This window comes from Nicotiana tabacum, chromosome 4, assembly GCF_000715075.1.
Source record: "Nicotiana tabacum cultivar K326 chromosome 4, ASM71507v2, whole genome shotgun sequence".
NCBI lineage: Eukaryota > Viridiplantae > Streptophyta > Magnoliopsida > Solanales > Solanaceae > Nicotiana > Nicotiana tabacum.
Genome location: NC_134083.1, coordinates 76182476 through 76199525, shown reverse-complemented (window position 1 = coordinate 76199525; position 17050 = coordinate 76182476). Strand labels below are relative to the sequence as shown.

At 38.5% G+C, this 17050-nt stretch overlaps 1 pseudogene; it reads right to left on the bottom strand.

The window, feature by feature from the left end:
* Window positions 1–483: 483 nt before the first annotated feature.
* LOC107805173 (14 kDa proline-rich protein DC2.15-like) lies at window positions 484–967 on the bottom strand (annotated as a pseudogene).
* Between the last annotated feature and the right edge of the window lie 16083 nt (window positions 968–17050).

Sequence of the window (17050 nt, the reverse complement as noted above, 5' to 3'; positions counted from 1 at the left end):
CCCTCCGTTTCAATTTATGTGAACCCATTTGACTGAGCACGGAGTTTATATATATATATATATATACTCCCTCCGTTTCAATTTATGTGAACCCATTTGACTGAGCACGGAGTTTAAGAAAAGAGAGAAGACTTTTGAACTTGTGGTGTAAGATGATGCACATTTATTTTGTGTGGCTATAAATTATTGCATAAAGGGAAATTGTTTCCAAATATGGAAAGTGGTCATTCTTTTTGGCACGGATTAAAAAGAAAATAGGGTCACATAAATTGAAACGGAGAGAGTATATATTAATAACCTCCGAGTACAAACGTAAAATCAACTACTTCACGAACCTGCTCTTTCATTTTGCAAGCTCACTCGCTTATTTGTAGTAACAATTAGCATAATATAGCAAACAAATGATCATACAAGAAAATTGATGCAAACACTAAATGACACATAACAAAAGGCTGAAATAGGCATTTGACTACATCAGCTTATTAGCAAGTGAAGCCAGTAGGAGGATTCCTTCCGCAGTTGTTGAGAACAAGGCTAAGAGAGAGTGGCACATTCAGATTTGTTCCCAGCACGTTTGCCCTTATGGCTGTGCACAAGCAAACTGCCGCCTCTAAATCCGCCAGCCCCGCTATCAAGCATTCAAGCTACAGCATGGCATCGTTGGAGGAGTCCCAATTACCGCGCCAACCAATCCACCGACTAAATTTGCACATACCCCCAACTTCAGAGCATCTCTCGGGCACCTGCCTTGTCCATTGCCACCTCCTCCGCCATTGCCCGAACCACCTCCGCTGCCGGAACTGCCACCATTGTCTGAGCCACCAGTATTACCACTATTGCCACCACCATTACCGGTGCTAGGAGGATTATAATGACAAGAGCCACAATCAGTTCCCCTGACTATGGCAAAGAAAAGGAGATTCAGGGAGAGGAAAAGGGTAACTGAGGCACTTGTTTTGGAAGCCATGTTCAGAGGAAGCTAAGGCAGAATGTAGTTTTATAAAATCTGTAAGCAGAAAGTTGCAAAGATCAGATAGTTGAAGTTTGGTACTAGTGTAGGGTATTTATAGTGCTAGGAGGATGAATAATTTACGCACGATCCCTCTTAAGCTTTGGGAGAGATATTCAATGTCAACATACTGGCAATCCCGTTCCTTCAGACTTTATTCTTCACATTATTACTTTTTAAAATTAAAACCACCACATATTGGTGGAGTTTATTAAAATGTAAATAACATACAAGATAGACTAATATGCAAATTTCAAACAAGAATTTCTAAGGACTTAGTAAAGATTACTCATTGATTTCAGTTTTCTTCGTAAACCAACTTGATAAAACTTTATTCTTGCTCATTGATCGAAGAGTTCAAGTCTTGACAAATCTTGTTTTTTCTTCTTTTGATATCTTCGTTCTCTAATCTTCTCTTCAAGTAACGGTACTTCATAATCATTCTTCACAATTGAGGTATCACAAGATATTAATTTCTATCTTTTTTTAAACTCAAATTGTTTTCTTGAATATCCAGTAACTTTAAGAAGGAATTTGGATGATTTACATTTGTTTAATTCTCCGAAGTCCAGACTAATGAATACGGCTTCCAGAGGGAATGAACTGATCCTTTGATCTCCACCAACTTTGCCATGCTGCAGCTTGATCGCGGGGCTGGCGGATTTAGAGGCGGCAGTTTGCCTGTGCACAGCCATAAGAGCAAATGTGCTGGGAATAAATCTGAACGTGCCACTCTCCCTTAGCCTCGTTCTCAACAACTGCGGAAGGAATCCTCCAACTGGCTTCACTTGTTAATATCTACTTCTTCTTCCTGCTAATTAAGTGCAGGGTATATCTACTTTTATCAAATTAATTCCCTCAAGTACTTTGCTGTCGAACATGCTTGTCAATGGCTAGCTCAGGCATCAATTAATTTCTTTTTATATTTTTGATATTGTTCACGAAAAAATGTTAGAATAAGTGAGCTTTGCATATGCTGGTTCATCACTTCATGAGTTATTACATAGTAGTAGTTCTGTACTGTTATGTGGTCAATGGTCCAAGTATGTAGACCTGCTTCCTTCACATGTTACAAATTTATTAAATCACTGAATTGAATGTTTATTTCCTATCGTTGTTGCCCCTCAGAAATTTATACTATATATGTGGAGTACTTAATATCTTCATCTTCCTTTATCTTATAGGAGTAGAGTCTTCCCTGTTCTATTCGTTCTGAAATACAGGAAACATTTGTATAATATTTATGAAAGCCTTTTCCTTAACATTTTAATTTTTCCCTTAATATTGATCATGTTATATTGAAACCCAAATTAGATACTAAGGATAATTTTAATATGGTTAATGCACGGATTGGCTTCGAACTATGTAAAAAGATGTATTGCATGTCTTATTGCCCAATGAGATCCAAAGCAGAGCTCGTACAAATAAAAACTTACTAGCACCTGGTGTTTACATCAATCCAATAAATACATATGATATATATTTTAACATACACACTTATTGTTAAACTGTAGTTAATACACATTTTTACATTAACTTTTGACTTAACAATGATAAAGTAGTATAATTTGATGTAACCATTGAATGCGGGTAAATTTTTACTTTTTGGGAGGAGGTCCTTATATTTTCCCTTTGCAAAATTCAAGCATATTGAGTTACTCATCACTAAATGATAGATTGACTATTAGGTCCTTGTAGCGTTGATCGTTTGATTTTCTCTCGTTTGTTGTTTGGTTATTTTTTTTTTTAGGAAAGTTGAAAATATTTATTAATACTAGAACGATACCGTACGATTACATGCCATGGTAGTGTCACTTAGGGCACATTGATTACAGGCTAAGGTAATGTCACTTAGGACACTTTGGTTACCCATAGTAGCTAGTACATTACACATGAGTAGATAGATATATAACAAAAGTTGTTGTTCCCCTGCATCCTTCTCCAGCGATTCAAGCACACAAAAAGGTGGAGCAGCAGGTACTTGGGTCTTGTTGAAGGTGGTTAGGTTAAGGGCATCTTTAGCTAGGTGGTGAGCCACTATATTCCCTTGACGGAAGTTTTGCTTCATTATCATCCCCTCGCTTGGAGCATCAACAATAGTGTAAACAAGTTATTTCCTTGATTTAGGCTATGGATCATATCGGTGGAATCAGTTCCTATATCTAAAGGATAAAGATTTCGTTCTCTGGCAAGTCTTAGTCCTTCTTGTAGCGCTAGGAGTTCTGTATGAAGGGGTGTAGATGCATGTATAAGTCTTTCAATACCCATTATCCAGGAGCCTTTATTGTTTCTAAACACCCCTCATATGCCACCCTGCGACTTGTTCTGCATGTAAGAGCCATCCACGTTCAACTTGAACCATCCTTTATGCGGGTTTCTCCAGCGTATGTGAATCAAATTTTTTGTAGGGGTAGAGCTTGATTTTTCTGCCAAGAACTTGAATTTTGAGGCCTGGCGAATAATGGTAGTAAGCGATACATGGTGTGAGACTTACTAAAAGCATGCTTAGCTGAAAGCTATCCATGGTGACTTTGGGGAGGTGACAAAGGACATGTTTTCTTGTTGTTATTCTTGTGTTGGAACGACTTGAGAATTTAAATAGTTATTATTTTCCTTAATTGATTCACTTGTATTTTAATTGTGTTTGGGCAAATTTGTTCTGTTATTACATGATCACTCTTTGCCGTTTACTGATTTTGCTTTCCGTTGTTAGCTTCATATTGATGTCTAGCATAGGTTTTATGTTTAGTGATTGTCTTGACTTGAACCTCGCACTACTCTACCGAGGCTAGTCTTGAAACTTACTAGGTACCATTTATAATGTACTCTACTATGCTTCTGCACATTTTTTGTGCAGATCCAGGTACCTCAGAGCGTGACGGACGTTAGTGGACTGATTTCAAGTTGCTGAGGAGACTTCAAGGTATACCTATTGTCCTGCTTGTAGGCCTCGAAGTCACCTTCTACTGTTTTCATATTACTGTTTATTAAATTCCAAACAATTATATATATTTTGATACTCATTATGTACTTCTTATAGAGCTTATGACTCAGTAACACCGATTTTAGGGTTATGTGACTTTTATATTTCCACTTTGGTTGTGTTAAAGCACTTTTCAACTTTCATTATTATTTGAGTTGGTAATTTGGTTTCGTTGATCTTGTTATGTGATGGAGTTACCTAGTCTTAGGTATAAGTGCCATCACGATTCTAAATATGAGTTTTTGTGGTCACGACAAGATACAATTTAGATAGTCATCGAGCACTATGGATTCTAATTGGAGGCAACTTTCATATTGGGGGGGACAGGGATACATGTACAATTTGGCCAACAATTAAAGATTACATAACATTTGGTGGATATACTTGGAATACTTAGGTCCCTAATATAAATAGCCCTAAAGGTTCTCTTTTCAGACTTAGCTTATTTTGATATTGAGATTATGAACTCCTTGAGTGAGTATTATAGATGAATTCCATTGTGGCTTGAAAACTTTAAGGTGGCTTTTATGGGGTTCTTTCCCTTGAGGGTTATCCTATAGTTATGGGTTGATTAAAATTTAAAATGAAGGGTATTTGTGCTGATTTCAAGTGTTCTTCAATTTTCCTAATTAATTCCTTGCCAAATTCCATCTTTCTATCCTTTTATTTGTGTTCTTGTTATTATTGCTTTCACGTTTGTATCATCTTGGTATCAGAACTTGGATTAATGTTTGTTTCTACATACGCTAGCTAAGTATTAAATTTTATTTAAAAATCACAAGAAAAACGTAAATCCAAAAAACAATGGTGTTCATCATGTTCTTGAGTTGAATCTTTGATTTCTTGGATCCAGATACATATTGATGTTTGAAATTGATTGGGGTTTGTTATCTATATTGAAATATATCAATTGAAGTTGATTTGAAGTGATTTTGGTGGCTACAAGTGAATTTGAAAAGTTTCTTGTTCTTCAAATTTATCATGTTCAAAAGTGGGTTCATGAAAAAAAAAAGTACCATTTGGCCCATTTGCGTTTATGTGATTTATGAATTTGATGTTAAAAACTATTGGGGTTTAATCTTAAGGTGATTCCCAAGTGAAATATGAAGTTTGAAGGCATTTGAACGTGATTTGGATCAATTTAAAAATTCAAAATCGAGCCAAAAAGTGAAGAAGAAGAAGAAGAAGAAGAAGAAACTGATAGCCCAGACGTAGACCAAAAATGTGGAGACGAAAAAGTTTCGTGGAGATGGACAAACTTGAGCCGTAGGAAATCAGAAATTTCCGCTGACACGAAATTAAATCATGGGCTCGAAATTGCACCACCCCAGTCAACCCGTGGCCTCGGAAATAACTCATGGACTCGATTTTCTCTGGCTCAATTTTTGATCTTCTTGTGTTTTCTTGTATTATTCTTCGCTAGTTAACATTAGTAATTAGTCCTACTTTATTAATCTAGTTATTGTGTCTGTATTTTTTATTTTATGCCAATTATATAGTGATTTTCTCTTTGGTTTCGTTGTTAATATTTTATTTTATTATCCGTTAGTTATTTTACCTTCTTTGTTGAGTCGCATAAACTCTATTTTTCCCCCGAAGTTGGAAGAACCACTTGAAAGTGCCTTGATTGAGTTTGATATAAACTTTGGATATTCATCTAAGAGTAAAAAAGGCTTGAGTAGTGAGATTCTTAGACTGTGTGCCTAAAAGTCAAAGTGCACAAGAGCGATACGCGAGTGATAAAATTTGAGTGGAATCTTTGAGGTATACACTAAGGGAATGAATTGGAGAGGTCCTTTTACTTTTAACTCTTTTTTTGGTAGTTACTATGTCTTTGAATATTGGAGATACTATGATTCCGAAGGAGGGAGTGTCCAATGAGACCATTTTGGAGGCTTTACAAGATTTGATTATGATAGTTGATAACATGGAACAAATGGTCACGTCTCATGACAAGCTTCTTATTCAATGACAAGGCTTGTCACCTAATCCTAACCGAAGAGTGGAAACTACTGTAACATAACAAACTAATTCTACTCCCAAGGCATGTAACGATTCGACTGGTCGTTTTGAACATTTGCATTCCATTCGATGGTTTGAGGGCATGAGTAGCTTCGTTTGATGTATTATGACTTGTGTGTATCGTCGGTTTTTATTTTTGGGTGATTCAGAATTGATTTAGAAGAATAATTTTCATCATAGAAGCTTTAAGTTAGAAGAGTTTATTAAGTTTGACTTTCGTGTATTTGACCCCATATCAGAGTTTTAATGGTTCTGGGTCCGCATGGTGATTTTGGACTTGGGCGTATGCCCGGTTATGCATTTGGATGTTCCTAGAAGGTTTCAGTACTAATTGGCAAAAGTTGGCAATTTTAAGCTTTGGAAAGTTCATAGGTTTGACCGGGAGTTGACAATGTTATCGAGTTCAGATTATTATTCCAGGAGTTGAATAGGTTCGATATGTCATTTGGAACTTTTATACAAAATTTGGATTCATTCCGGATTGGTTAGGCTTGAATCGGACACTTGGTTTGAAGTTTGATGTTTATGAACTTATAAGATTGATCTTGATCGACGATTTGTAGTTTTGATGTTATTATGTGTGATATGAGGTCTCGAGTAGGTCCGTAATATATCTTGGTACATGTTGGTATGTTCGAATGGGGTCCCGAGGGGCTCATACGTGTTTCGGGGTGGTTTCGGACCATTTCTAGGCTCTCTTTTATTGTTGATTTTTTGCTATAGAGGTGTGTATCACGATCGCGGACTTTGGGTCGCACTCGTAAAGAGCAATTTGTTGTTTAGGCATCGTGAATCGCGATCACGAAAGCCATTTGCACGATCGCGTAGAGGAATTTCTATTGTCACAAGACTGATTTTGGAAGCTTATATCTTGTAATCTATAAGGAATTTGGAGATAATCCAAAAACCGTTGTAGCCCTTTGTGTCTAGTTTTCAAAAAATCAAACCGTTTGTCATTTGGAGTTTTGCACAAAATGTTATGGCCATTATACTAGAGGCGGTCTGGAAGAGTTAGGTAAGCTTGTTGGAATTTGTTCATCGCGATCGCGGGGTATGGCCGCGATCACGAAGGGTAATAATGTGCTGGAATTTTTTTGAATCGCGATCGTGAAGAAGAACCACTACCAGTGCATTAAAACACCAAATTTGGGATTTTGAGTTCATTTTCTCAACTTTTTGAGTTCTTGAAGCACAAGTAATGCAATATTGGAGGAGATAAACATACATATCATGAGGGTAAGTAATTTTATCTTTGTTTTGATTATATTTTTTATTTTGTTTATGGATTATTTCACATAAATCAAAGATTTAAAGAGAAGAAATTGGGGTTTTTTGACTTGAATTTAGGAGAATGAATTTTGTGGTTTTGAACATAAAGTTGAGGTCGGATTTGGATGAAACTTATATGGTTAGACTCGTATTCGAATGGGTTGTCAGAATTTATGAGTTTTATTGGGTTCCGATATACGGACCGGGGTTGACCTTTCGGATGACTTTGAGTTTTGTTAGATATTTTTGAGTTTCTTTTGGCTAGTTTTGAGCCGGTCGGATATTGATTTGTGCGGTTCGGCATTTCTAGAGTATCACTTGGTTTGCTTGGTTTTTGATTTGGCTTGCTTGGGGTAAGTATCTTATTTAAACTTAGTCGAGGCGCTAGTTTCCTAAATTATTTGTGATAACTACGTGCTATGGGTGCGCATATGTGTGGGTTTTGAGCCCATGTGCGAGTACCAGAGTATTTATCCATGATCGGGGTAGTGCTTAGGTTATGATATGCCTATAATTGACTGTTAAACTTTAAACTATAATGTTTCTCATATTTGTAACATTGTTGTGAGCTATTTGAACCATGTTTAAGGTTAAGAAGAAGCTAATTCCTTGAATAAACTTGGTAATTGCTATTTATGTGATGAAATTGCCGATTTGAGTTATGATAACACACTTTGCACATGCCTACACTTTAGTATGTTATTATACCAGTCCCGTAGCATGAAATATGATATTTATTTATCACATACATGCGTTCTTATTTACTTGCTTCCGTGTGATATGATTTGTACTAGATGCATGTGACCATGCCAGACGAATTATGTTGTTATACTTATGACAACGCCGGGCGGATTGTGTTGTTATGCCTGTGACTGATGACGTCCACAACACACCTCAATAAGAGATATGATACGGTTGTATGCAATAATAATTACACAACTAAGAGTTGGGTCGAATCCACTAGGAGTTATAAGGGGTGTCAGAAGTATATATTTGAAGAAAGTGAATGGACTGCCTAAATTGCACTTCCACAATAAATGTTTGATTTCTACTTCTACTATAACTCTAATATTTGCAAGCTAAGGAAAATAAACTAGAGATGAATATTTTTGATGTTTTTCCAAATAGTTTAAAGGCCTAGGGTTGTGACCATAACCTAGGTGTTTGCCTAGTGGGATAAAGATATTAATACTTGTTTTGTTGATTGTGGTGTATTATAAATTTCAATTGTACATTACCCACTCAATACCTCTCGGTCAAAGAGTGATTTTGTCCAATTTGGATTTCTCAAGCCCAAATGGGTATTAACTAAAATAGTTGATATGAGCTTAAATCGGGTTCATACTATCTCTAGTTTAAACCCTTTAATTAGGCTAATCAATCTCCCAATTAATCCAATTCCTTGTTAGCTAAGTTATCCTAGACTAGGTCTTTCTTTCTCAAGTAGAGACTAAGTCAAATATGCACGAATCTATATTTGCAACCATTAATTCTAAAATTGAAGCATGAACTAAGCTAAATAATCAGCATCCAATCATAAACAAGCATAAAATTAATCACCCATAAGGTTTACACACTAGGGTTGGGTCACAACCTAGTAAATATCTAGCTACTCATAACGGAATTTTAATAAAATAAAGAAGAAAAGCTAATTAAACCCAAAATGAAAGATTAAAATTATAAAATCTAATGTTTATACACAAAAATAATTTAAAACTTCCTAAAGTAGTAAAAAGAAACGGCTACAGTAACTTTTGATGTTCAAACTTTGACCAAAAATTGTGAAACTCGTATATTTATACAGGGCCAAAAATTGCCCACAAAAATGCCCCTCGGGTGGTTTTGCAGCCGCACAATTTCATGTGTTGTCCGCAGATTTCTTCAGTTGGCAAGTAAGAGGATTCAACGGCAGCACATTTCTGGACTACGACCGCTAGGGAACTTCTGCAACTGCACATTTCTTGTGCGGCCCGCACTTCACAAAGGCTTAAAGACTTGGTCTTCTTGCATATTCTATGAACTTTGAATCTTTGTCAATGAAAGCCAGTTTTGCGGCTGCACGTTGCTGAAAAGCCTGTTGAGTTCTGCTGCTTGGGTTGCGACCGCGGATGGAATTCTGCGGTCCGCAATTTCTTCTTCGGCCGAAAAATTCCTTTTGTGGACAACACATCTTTGCTTATGTGCCCTTTATTGCCTTGTGCTTCGGAACACTCCTTTTTTATTCGGATTTATCATAAGAGACCAAACTTCCAGCATTCCTGCAATTTGCACAATTTCATTAGTTTCTGGAACACAATCAATACTTCGGATTAAAATAAAAGCTAAAATGTGCTAATAAGCAGTCAAAATCCCCACTTATCAACTCCCCCAATCTTAAGTCATTGCTTTTCCTTAAGCAAATAAATTAGTTCTCACCTCCAAATGTTAAGGGTCATTTCAGCGATTGAAAGGTGAGCCATTCACACATCAATTGGGACCAACAATTACCCACACTACTCATGCATTATCAACAAGGCGACAAGTTATGCATTCATGCACATAGTGTTTCACTGTGACATTTGAGCTTCAAGAATTGACTTTACTCATCAAGGATTCTTGCTCTATCATGTAGGCCATGGTGGACTCCAAACTCTTCCTCCTCTACTTTCTATTTGCCAAGCTCACTTAAGAAATTTAGCGCTCAATCCAAAGATTTATGAAAGGTTCACTCATCTCTCTCAAGAAAATGTCACAAGTACGGTGTCAAATACCATAGGCTTTCCCCTCATGCAGATCGCCACGAATGTAAGCTCACTCAGTTTGAAATCAAGTAGGACTTATTTCGGGATGTAATGCAGGCGTTTGGGTTATGGTAGGATACCGTATGGGTAAGTGATTACACCTTTCCTTAAGCACTCCATCTTTCATTTTTAGGTTCACACTTTGCCAATTCTTAGAGGCACTTTATTTTCATTGGGGACTAGAGAGACTTAGCATCACTCTTTCTTTATCATTTCATTCTTTTTCTCCCTTTTTGATTTCTCCATGTTTGAGATCATTACCTCTCTTTTTTTAATCCATTCAACCCTTCCACTTATTCACTTTTTGCCTTTTTATTTTTCATTCTTTTCTTTTCTTGCCTTTATACCTTTTCAAGTTCCTCATCTCTCCCCAAACTTACGTTTTAAGCCATTTGTATCACAATAGTGTTAAGAAAAGCTCGGGTGCTAAGAGAGGGTCACGAAAAAATGGGTAAAGGCTTGTAACATGGTTATCAAATGAGAAAGGCTATAGGATCAAAGCGGTTGACGAGGGATGATGACATTGGTTGGTAATAAAAAACTAAAATAGGCCAAGGAGAGCCTACAATCACTTCTCAAACCAAGCAAAACTTATGATTTCGTGTTGACACATATTCGGGGCAAGTTCTAGATCCTTCACACGGATACTTGGTGTAGTAACAATTCATCTCACTCCTCACACAACCAGATTGTAAAAGAGAACAGAGTCGAGGGCCCACAATGACCGCATTCAAGTTTAAAGATCACTATGGCCCAACTAAATCACTCGATGATTACTAGAGTCAACACAAGAGTCACAAAGTCACTACTAGAGCTATTTCTTTCAAAAATCTTATCTCTAACCATAAGCACGTAGTTAAGTGTGTTGGTGCTAATTGAAGCATGGTTGACTCTTCGAGTATGACTTAATTAAGTATTTTTATTCATTACTACTACTATTATTACCTAAACATAAAAACAGACGCATTCTCTTAAGAAAGTTGTCACGCTATCCATCGTTGGGACGAGTCACCCAGTTCATACAACAACTACCTTTGGAAAGAATCGTGCCATTAAGAAAACCAAAGGATTATTATCTACTAAAACATAAAATGAAGCTTATAAGAAAAAATAAAAACTAATGAGCAAAACTACTAAAGATAGAATGAATATACATAGTAAGATAGAGAGAATATACATACAAATAAGAAAAGAGATAATATCATAAAATTATTATAGGCCAAATGTATCAAAGTACCAAATATGCCAAATAAACTCCAAACCCCGAATAAAAGTAAGCATTGTCTCCAATGCATAGCAAAATAAGAGTAAAAGAGGGAAGAGTGAAGAAAACTCCCTATGGCTCCTAGGATATCTATATGTATCCGGCAATGTCATCGCCCTCAGAACCAGCCAACTGAATCTCATCATCCTCAACACTAGGTGTGGCTGGGTTGGTGAACATCTGACGCACTGCCTCAGCAGTGTCGGCAGCAAGGTCTGGCTCTTCAGACTCTCCAACTAGTGCCACTGGTGCAGATGGTGCTGAAGGATCTGGGGTGGAATGGTGTGGACAAAATACCATATCAAAGGGGAGATCTCCGGCTGTAGCAACCCTGGTCATCACTCTCCAGAGCTTGTCCACTAACTTCTTACTAGCCTGGGACTTTCTTATCTTCTTTACTTCCTTTCCCACCTCTTCAATCACTTATCCATGTTGTACCAAGGTGTCCATGATAGTCTTCTGATTCTCCAAAATTTTCTTCAATGTCAGAAGGAACCTGTGATGCCTGTGAGGTGGACAGCGCTGCAGCAGTACTGGACAAGTTAGTCAGATTTACAGTGGCTATATGAGTTGTTAAGACTCTCCAATGTCTGGGAGACTTGCAGTGCAGATAGTGGATAAGTAGGCACGGGCAATGGCTTCAAAGCCAAGGTGGGAGCTATGGCAGGAGCTGCAGTAGGGGCTATGGATGATGGTGGAGGCACAGTTGTGGCACTGGAGAAAGGCTCAGCCGAAGTTGATGGAACAACAACTATCTTAGGAGCTACCACTGTTAGCTCATCAGACTGGCCTATGGTGGTAGTAGGCTGAACTTTCTTCTTCGTGTTGCTCGCATCCATCAGTGAGTACCAAGTAAAAGGTTTCTTTAGCTTCACCTTTGTAACATAATCCATCGGCTCTACCTTTGCATTAGTTAGATATTCTGTAATGGTGTTGGGATATGGGTAGGACGAATCATCTTACCGATTGATCACTGAGATGTTGGCCAACATCACGAAACCCACATTGATTGGGTACCTGACCATAATAGAAGCAACCAGAACTGCCCGAGGAATTGAAAGGTAAGTCTCATTCTGGCATGGATCCAACCTATTGCATACAAATGTCTTCCACCCCTTTGCCTCAAAGGTCAACGTGCTACGGTGGATGGTAACCCCAACATCAATCCATGGTGGTGGTGGCTCTGGTAGTACCAGAATCTCCACTAACCAAGGTCAGACCTCGTCCCCTAGTGCACACTTCTCCAAATACTCCTTCGGCTCAACACCTTCAAATCCAAAGTACACGTTGAGCGTATGCCGATCAAACCTCACTTTTAGGTTACATACTTTTGTCACCTTTTTTATATGAGCCATATTGGTGTAGAATTCATGGACAATGTACTCTTTAGAATCCACTCCACTCTAGGTGAACCACATCCACCCCTTACGTGCCCTGAACTGTCTCAAAACTGCTGCGTTGTACCTCTCCAAATCTGTTAACAGAAACTATCGCTCAAGAGTTAGCGACCTCACTGGAAACCATACAAGGAAGATGGTGAAGGTGTCCAGGCTTACAAAGCGGTCCTCCCAAACATCATTGTTCTTCGATCTTTCAAAACTGACAGTTGAAGCATCTCCCTCTCTGCCATCATCTGGGATATCATGAACTGGAGCATCATGTTCCTTAGGGATGGTGTAGTCGATGGCTCAGAAGCCTAACTAGCACTCTCTGATCCCTCAGAAGTTCTATGAGATGAGGATGGCTCATCCCTGAGCTGGTATCTCCCTACAGGGCTTGACTGTACGGCTGGCTGCTCCTGAACAGTGGTTGAGTTGCCCTCTGATGCATCACTAAACAGGACATATAAGCTCGTCTCGGAGAGAACTGCACCTCTCCATCAAGCGGCTGTTACTTTATTCCTTATTGTCTTTTGTTGGCCAAGAGCTAAGGAATTCTTACCTCGGCCTCAAGAAGGTTCACCTCTCCCTTTTGAATTGTCGCCGCGTCCTCTATATCAAACCATTGTCTGTATCAAACAAAGGAGATTGTTAGTTGCAATTTAATGTTCAGACATACACATGAGATATACAAATAAAGGATAGCCAGAGTACATGGTGAGGGTGTTCAATCAAATCATGCTTGTAGGGAACAAGAACTGCGGTCCGCATAATTTTTCTTGCGGCCACATATGAGGACTTGCGGACCGAACAGTTTTGTTTCGTGCCCGCAACAGTGAAGTGCGGTCTGCACAATTTCACTTGCGGTCTCACCTCTGAGACCCAACAAATGCCAACTCTCTGATGACAGAGAATTGGCTGGTGTGCGGCCGCAACATGATTTCTGCGGTCCGCACAATTAAACTTGCAGCCACACATTGAAGTCTCAAGTTAGGGACTCTCTGATGACAGTAAAAGGGCCATTCTGCGGCCGCCATGGGAAATATGCAGCACGCACATTTTTTCTTGCGGTCGCAAATCCTTTCTTTCACTATATTCCGTTAAAATCAAAATCTGTGGACCTCACAAATTCAGGTGCGGCCACATAATTCAAAAATTACGAACAATTCAGATTTTTCTATCTAGGTTTTTCAATTTTGTGCACATGTTGACATGGCAACATCATAGAAGCATGAAAATATGTTAACCCAATCCCCATAAAGCATGTATTAGTTAAACCATTACATATTTACCCCACATGGATACACAATTGAATTCTAATGACAAATGGCCTAAAAAGAACTAAAATTCTACAAATTAAAAGAAAACGATTAACAAGAAATTGAAGCATACTAGATGAATGAGTGTAATGAGTGACTGATCAAAGATGTTGTGTGTGGACAAAAGAAATCACCAAATAATTTCAAGAGGGCACTAGTTTTTATTCAGAGAGTGAATAATGTACAAATGACCCTATTCCTCTATTTATACCAGTTGGTTGGCTAAGGGAAAGAAGAGCGAGTGCAGACCACACTCTCTTACCTGGTGAATCCATTTCAGCATCTCATCTGCAGTCCGCACAATTTTGTATGCGGCCACAGAGTTTCATGTGCAGTCGCACATCACCCTTTTCTATGACAGGCTAAACTTGTGAGAGTGGGCATTTTCATCCTTTCTTTTGTGCAGTCCGCAAGATAATTGTGCGGCCGCATTACACTTTTGATACAATAATCATAATTGCGCAGTCCGCACAAATCAACTGTGGTCCGCAATTGTTAGAGCACTTAGCCAAATTTTTGGTCCACAATTCTTGTAAGTCACACTCTGCCCTCTAACACACTTCATATCAAGTTAGAACAAAAAATAACACCTAACTAAAAAAAAATTTAAAATAAGCATGAGTTTCCTCCCAAGAAGCGCCTAATTTAATGTTATGACACAACGCAAAATACCCTTAATTGAAATGAATGACCGTCACGACGTGGCTATCTCTAACCTTTGCCAAATAGTGCTTCACCTAGTGACCATTGACTCAGAATACTTCATTATTTTTGTTCTTCAAGTCTAATGCGCCAAAAGGTGTCACATCAGAATTTCAAAAGGACCAATCCATTTAGACTTTAGCTTCTCGGGAAACATCCTCAACCTTGAGTTACACAACAATACAAGATTGCCCACCTTGAACTCTTTGTTACAAATGTATTTGTCATGAAGATATTTCATCTTTTATTTGTATAAGGACAAACTTGCATAAGCATGGTACCGGAACTCATCCAATTCATTTAAATGTGCAACCCTCAAGTTAGCGGCCTCATCCCAATCAAGATTCAATTTCTTTAGAGCCCATATGGCCTTGTGCTCTAGTTCCACCAGAAGATGACAACCTTTTCCGAACACCAACTAGTATGGCAACATTCCGATAGGTGTTTTGTAAGCCGTTCGATAAACCCACAATGCATCATCAAGATTATTGGACCAATCCGCCCGATTAACATTCACTGTTTTGGACAAGATACTTTTTATCTCCCAATTGGAGACTTTCACTTGCCCACTAGCTTGTGGATGATAAGGAGTCGTGACTTTGTGAGTAACACCATACTTGCTACGCAAAGTGTCGAAAGCCTCGTTACAAGAATGTGACACCCCATTGATCATAATACCACGTGAAGTACCAAACCTTGTGAAAATATTTTTCTTTAAGAAAGTCACCACACTTCTCGCCTCATTATTGGGTAAAGCAACGGCCTCAACCCATTTGGACACATAATCAACCGCGGCCAAGATGTAGGTGTTTCCACAAGAACTCACAAAAGGGCCCATGAAGTCAATACCCCACACATAGAAAATATCAATCTCCAAAATGGTTGTGAGAGGCATTTGATTCTTCGTTGAGATTTCATCGGCCCGTTGACAGTCATCACATCTTTTCACTAGCTCACTTGCATCCTTGTAAAGAGTGGGCCAATAGAAGTCGCAACTAAGCACTTTGGCTGCCATTCTTGTGCCACGATGATGACCACCATATGGAGACAAATGACAAGCCCCAAAAATTTCACCTTGCTCTTCTTCTGGTACATATCTTCTAATCACCCCATCCGTACAAATCTAGAAAAGGTATGGTTCATCCCAATAATTATATTGACAAACCCGTTTAAGCTTTTCCTTTTGTTTGAAGAGAACTTATCTGGAATGATTCCACATACAAGAAAATTTGCTAGATCTGGAAACCATGGCACCCAAGAGTTACTCATTGGGGAATGAGTCATTAATTTCGAGGCCATTATGTGGCCTCCCCTCCTCCTCCAAATGAGACAAGTGTTCCGCCACTTGGTTTTCACTCCCTTTTCTATTTTGGATGTCAATATCAAACTCTTTCAACAAAGCACCCATCTCATCAACTGAGATTTGGAGTCCTTCTTGCACATAAGATAACGAAGCATCGCATGATCCGTGTGGACAATGACTTTTGCACCCATCAAGTACGAGCAAAACTTCTCAATTGCAAACATAATGGCACAGAGCTCTTTCTCTGTAATGGTATAATTGACTTTTGCATTATTCATGGTCTTACTAGCATAGTAGACCTGATGAAAATTTTTGTTGATGCGTTGCCCCAAAACCGCACCAACCGCTATGTCACTTACATCACACATGAATTCAAAAGGGACACTCTAATTTGGAGCGGTGATGATAGGAGTAGTTGTCAACTTGAGCATAAAAAATTCAAAAGCCCTCATGCAATCATCATTGAAGTTGAACTTAGCATCCTTTTCAAGAAGCTTGCACAATAGGTTCACCACCTTAGAAAAATCTTTGATGAAACGCCGGTAAAATTCCGCGTAGCCTAAGAAACTCAGCACACCCTTCACCGAAGTTGGAGGTGGAAGTTTAGAAATCACCTCAAATTTTTCCTTGTCAACTTCAATTCCATGATTTGAGATTTTGTGGCCAAGGACAATGCCTTCCTCTACCATTAAATGGCATTTCTCCCAATTAAGCACCAAATTTATTTCTTCACATCTAGCCAACACTTTATCCAACATACACCTTTGAAAACTCATCAGTGCATTGCACAAACCAAATGGCATATGCTTGAAGGCGAATGTACCATAGGGACATGTAAATGTTATTTTCTCTTGATCGTCCGGAACAATAAGAATTTGGTTGTAGCCAGAATACCCATAAAAAATCAATAGAAAGCATGGACGGCCAATCTATCAAGCATTTGATAAAAGAAAGGAAGTGGAAACTGTTCCTTCCTTGTTACTTTGTTGAGCTTGCTATCGTCCATACACACCCTTCATC